Source organism: Bactrocera tryoni, unplaced genomic scaffold, assembly GCF_016617805.1.
Source record: "Bactrocera tryoni isolate S06 unplaced genomic scaffold, CSIRO_BtryS06_freeze2 scaffold_25, whole genome shotgun sequence".
In the NCBI taxonomy this organism is placed as follows: domain Eukaryota; kingdom Metazoa; phylum Arthropoda; class Insecta; order Diptera; family Tephritidae; genus Bactrocera; species Bactrocera tryoni.
Window position 1 is genome coordinate 17,746,830 of NW_024395977.1, and position 6,110 is coordinate 17,752,939.

Genomic DNA, 6,110 nt, shown 5'->3' on the forward strand with positions numbered 1-6,110 from the left:
CAAATTATGAACTAATTTGGTAACAAATTCATTGCTGGTGATGACTATAATGCTCAAAACTCGTGGTGGGATTCATTGTTCACAAATACCAAAGGTAGAGTACTTTTTAATTGCATTTGGAACAAAAGTTTGATGTGTCATTCAACTGGTCAACCAACTTACTGGCCATCCGACCTAACGAAAATTTGAAACGTTCTTGATTTTGCTATTCCGAAAGGTTTTAATTCAAGGTACATACGCTCTACCACCTGTTCGGATTTCTTATCTGATCACAGCGCAATTCTGCTCGAAGTAAATATGCCGGTACTCGCAATGAAAATTGTAATAAATTGTCAAACATTGTAAATTATCGCAAATGGCTAGAAGAAAATATGTACCCCGACATCACATTTTTCTCTGAGGCAGATATCGAATCTGCTGCGGAAGTCTTGACCAGAAACATACTGCTGCCCATATAAGTTCGCAAGAAGCTAGAACCACACAGAGCGTTCACAAGCGGGACAGACATCTCTGGTCCAATGAGGTAATGACGAAGCTCAGAGAGAAGAGACGTTATCGACATGCATGGCAAGTCAGTAGAAATCATAATGACAAAACATTTCTCAATTCTGCCACAAAAAAGCTGAAGCATACTCTCTGTAAATTGTGCAACAAGTGCCTAGAGACGTTTCTGGTTGCAGCCAAACTAGGAGAAATGTGCTGTTATTTTAATTCTTAAACTCATAAAACCTGAACATCTGGTTAATTCTGTCAAACAATTAGTTTACTGGTAATTATCTTGAAAGTATTCGAAAGAATATATTTTGACGTAGGCTTTTGCCGGTGTTGGAAGAAAATCAGCATATTATCAGTTTGGCTTCAGAAAATTTCATGGCACAATTGAACAAACTAATAGGGTAGAACACTTTATAACTGGTGCTGTGGAAAATAATAAGTTCTGCTCTACTGTGTGGGAGGAGGGAGATGTCCCAGTAAATATTAAGATCTACTGTGTTCCTTGATGTCTGCCAAGCATTTGACAAAGTCTGGCATCTAGACCTATTATTCAAATTAAAGGAAAAACTACCAATGCATTATTATTTGCTGCTGAATCGCAGCTTCTTCTGTTGTTTTTTCGACGCATAGTATTGCGGCATTATGACAAAATTGCCACTCATACCTTCTGTTTAGTGCTAACTATATTTCTTTTGTATAAAGAATATACAAAAGTGGATCTAAAATACTATCCTGCGGTACACCTGTTTCAAATTCTTTTAATTTATTCCCTTATTTTACTAGAAAAAATCTGGAGGTGATATACAAGGTGTGTTCCAAAGTAAACAGGACTTTAAAAAAATCAGAACCTTAAGATTTTTTCGACAAAATCAATTTATTTTATTCAAAATAGTCTCCTTCTGCTTCAATACAGCTTTTTTGCACGGTCCAAAAGCATGTCGAACGAGTGTTTTAGCTCTTTGGAATCGTTGAAACCATTCGTGCCCTCTGCTACGGGATAGGCAATCTGCGCCATAAACTTGTTTCATCAGTTGAAAAGTTTCGGTAGGAGTTTTACCAATTTTAAAACAAAATTTAATGTTGGCTCTTTGTTTGAAGCTCATTTTCGCACCGATAACACAAACATGCTGACACTTAAAACGCAATAACTTCACTTCCAATCAATTAAATGTCATGAAATTCTCACTGGAGAATCGATGAAGATAGCAGATTCTAACACCAGTCGACAGATATGTAGATGACATTTCCAGAGACTTGGAAAATGTGTGAGACGAATTGATGAATTGAAAATGTAGATGAGTTTTAATAAACTTTTGTATGGTAACTTTATTTTTAATTAATACTTCAGCTGTAATTAAAAAGAATCCTGGTGCATTCTTGACTATTCTTAAAAATTATAAGTTCACAAATGGATTGTTGCATATTAAGGGTGATTTTGGCAAGTAAGCGTGGTTGTTCCCATTTCCGTCATAACACTATTTTCCTAGTAAAAAGAATTTTTATTTTTTAAGGTAATTTGAACTTATAAATTTTATTTCTGGAGTATAGTACTCAAGCAGCTTGTATCTTTGTTGTATAATTTAGTTAGTTTTGATACAATTTTCATTTAGTGTGAGTACTCAGGATTTAGGTCTCCACTTCTCTTTCGATGATATAAGTATTATAATATATTTTAGTAGCTCATAGGTGTTGGTTCATTGTTTTTTCTGCACTAGTTGTGGTGTGAATATTGTACGTACTGGTTTTTCCAACCTCATAATGTTTAATATTGTTTTTAACAATAACACAATTACTCAGATAGATTCTATGATAAATACTGTAGTTTTTGAAAGAAATATGGCTGTACCTCGTAAAATAAGTTTCGGAAATTAGACATACATCTGTTTTCTTTTTTGCGAAATAGTTTGAAGTTCTTCTTGGTGCTCCACCATTCAATTCCCATTCCGTGTCATGATACGGAGACTTCCATTTTTGCCTTCGATTTTAATTCATATGTACTTTTTATTTATCTTAGCTACATAAATGGCTGCAGAGATCGATGCTGATTTTTTCCAGTTTATTTAAGATCTCAAGAATTTAACTCAATAAGTATTAAGTCAATTTAGTGTGCTTTCTGCATTCTTTGCGAGTTGTTGAAATCATTTTTATTGACAATGGGCGAATATTTGGTTGTACTAAACAAATGAACTACTTGTGTCATGAAAACTTTGTCACGAATACTTTGTAGCTTCTTGGCAACACTACATCTCTTTAAGTTTGCAAGATGGCTTTCGCCACAATTACAGGATTTTGGTTTTTTGGAAATTGGTTTTGACCCTCAATGGTTTTGTGCTTACCACTGCATTTGACGCATGTTTAAATATCTTCTTTATAAGCGTAGACACCGCTTACACGGTTATAGCTGAGTTGACAACAGCGTGCCAGTGGTTCATGCTTTTCGTTGTTTATATTCCAAGTGTTGTGAGGTCCTTCTCTACCTGATATTTCCAATGGAGTGGTGATCTTCTTTTTCCCCTGGCGACTACTGCGTCAAATACTTTCAGAGCTGGAGAGTTTTCATAGATTCGGATGACATGACTGTCCCTTAATTCGTTGAACTATGTCGATTTCGTCGTTGCCAAGGCGCAAAGGACCATTAGTCTTCCGCAGAATTTCTCTCTCGAAAACTCGTAACGTCGAGTCGTCAGATGTTGCCATCGTCCCGTATAGAAAGACGGGAATAACAAGTGACTTATACAGTTTGGTCTTTGTTCGTCGAAAGAAGACTTTACTTCTTATTTGCTTACTTAGTCCGAAGTAGCACTTGTTGGCAAGAGTTATTTTGCGTTGAATTTCGAGAGACTAACCTTGTTGTTGGAGTTGATACTTTTCCCATATAGACGACACTATCTATGAACTCGAAGTTATGACTGTCAGCTACACGATGTGTTGTAGGTTTTGTTAGGTTCACCCCTCTTGACCTGATTGTCATACAGCGTTTATTGCATTCAGGTTAAGAAGGGGCTTGAGTGTGTCATCGCTTCGAAATGTCTGGATTTCCGACGATGATGTGGAGAGGGAGGGATGTCTAGGGAGCAGGAGGCTTCTAGATGATAGGGTTAGGTGAAGGTGGCAAGAACGTTGGGACAATAGTCCTAACGGCTGAGTGACGTTCGAGTACATTCGGGACATTGGGTTCGTTGAGGATACCCCAGACTTCAGATTTTGTCTGAGTCTGGGTTTTCTGCTTACGGGGCATGGGACTCTGAATGCATTTTTGCATCAGAGGCACCTATCGGATAGGTCGGGGGGTTTTTGTGGGGCGGGGGTAGAAAATTGGTCGCATTTAATTGCAGAGTGCCCGATGTACTCGGACATTAAGGATTTGGGTGGTATGGGGATTAGCTGGATGGACGATTAGATGTTAGTGGTATGATCTCCACTAGTCGGAATACTGATCAGTTAGGGTCGTTTGCGCGTGAATTGTTTAAGCGCCGAAGGCGGTTAGCTGGAAATTAGAGTTTGTTTTTGTATGATTGGTGTGTGTATGTGATGTATGTATGGGGTCCAACCCCTAGCCACCAGTCCATAGCCGTATGGAAGATTAACTGGTAGTAGTTTCGGCTACGAGATCTGACCGGAGACTTAAGTCTGGTACCACGGGGAGCAGGAGCCCTTGGAGGTAACTCCAACCTGCTCATGCGGACTGGCCCCTCGGGGAGTATCGTGGTGGTTGTGGTTAAAACCCAAATGCGGGAAGAACTGACCTTGTCAGTTGAATGTGGAGTTGCATTTCAACCGGGTTCCGGCACCCAAAGCACGGCAGAGGTTTTAGATGTGCCTCGAACCCTACCAAGGTGGTTAGTGTGTTCATTCCACACTGCCAATTGGTACTCCAAATGCTTAGCATTCTCAGGGCGCTGATCAACGCATTGATTTATCCGCTGTGCTTTTGAGTGCCGTGGAGTAAGACTGTCGTCAGCAGGTACCCACGTTAAACACACCGAACGTTGTCAGCTTACATAGCCATATTAGTTTTACGGGGATAACAAATTCAGACATTGTGGCATAAAAGTAGCTCCTTTTCGTGCTGTCAAAGGCAGCCTTGAAATCGACGAAGGGGTGGTGTGTGTCGATTATCTATTAATGGGTCTTTTCCACGATTTGGCGCATGGTGAATATCTGGTCAGCTGTTGATTTGCCAAGTCTAAAGTCACACTGATAAGGTACAATCAGTTTATTGACGGTGGGCTTTAATCTTTCACACAACACGCTCAATAAACCTTATATGCGATGTTTAGGAGACTTATCCCACGGTAGTTGGCGCAGATTGTGGGATCTTCCTTTTTGTGGATTGTGCAGAAACACCGAAATTCCAATCGTCGGGCATGCTTTCATCCGATCATATTCTACAAAGAAGCTGAGGCATGCTCCTTGTCAGTTCTTCGCCGCCGTGTTTGGATAGCTCGGCCGGAAATCCATCGGCTCCCGCTGCTTTGTTGTTCTTCAGACGGGTAATTGCTATTTGAATTTCTTCATGGTAGAATTTTCGAGCATTACCCCTGTCGCCCAGCTTATCCAGCTCTTCATACTCACACATTTCGACTTCTTTCTTTTTCTGTCTGCAAATGCGTCTCGCTCCATTCTTCAACTCTCGGTATCTATCCCATCCCGCACGTTTTGTGGTTTTGTTAAGTTGAAAGGAAAGCTGGCTGTTTTCTCTCCACTGCGAAACGGCACTCTTCGTCGTACCAGCTGTTATTTTGCTTTTTTCCGAAATCCAATGGTTTCGTCTGCACCTGTACGCAAGGAGCTTGAAGTGCCGTCCCACCGTGAGCGCTCTCAGAGAGCAAGAGTGCAAGTCGAGTAGAAAATCGTGCATATTTTGGCTGCAACAAAATAGCGATCCGAGCTAACGCTCGTCTAAACTACTAGAAACGTGTCATCCGTCTATCACAACATGATCAAACTTTCGAGGACAGCTTTCAGGGGTGCACCCCAAGCGCTCGTAGAAGTTCACATCATCCTTCTCTTTCGTTGGGACATGGGCGTAAATAAGCGATATGTTGGAGAACTTCGCTTTGATGCGGATTGTGGCTACACCTTCATAACGAATCCCACACCAAATTTGCGCTCTGTTTATTTGGGTGCCTAACGTAGTGGCAAGCCAGCGCTACCGCATTTAAGGTCTCTTGGAGTCACTTACACTCGCATTTGATGTTGATAGTAAAAAACATTCCTTTTAACCAATAGGAAATATGTAAGTGATAATTTATTTTTAACACAACTCTTAGTTACACTGAATGGAAAACTTAATTGTATATTCGAATAAATACGTGCGGGATCGCTGTTGATGATTGAAGTTACGTAGAAAGTGTTTTATCGAAAAAAGGTATCAACAGGTAAGGTGGTGTGACACTTGGGTGGATGGATGCTTAACTCATTTAAACACGCTCTTTTGTATGGCCACTGTAGTAAATGCCATAAGGAAATACATGTCTCAGTCCTTTTCCGGTTCATCGCACTTTTTGGACAGCGGAAATGTCAGCCTTTACTTTTAGGAAGACATTAATCAGCTTGGCAGCGGCACTGAAAAAATTTTAAGCGCTTTTAAGATTGAAGTTAAAAACGTTGAG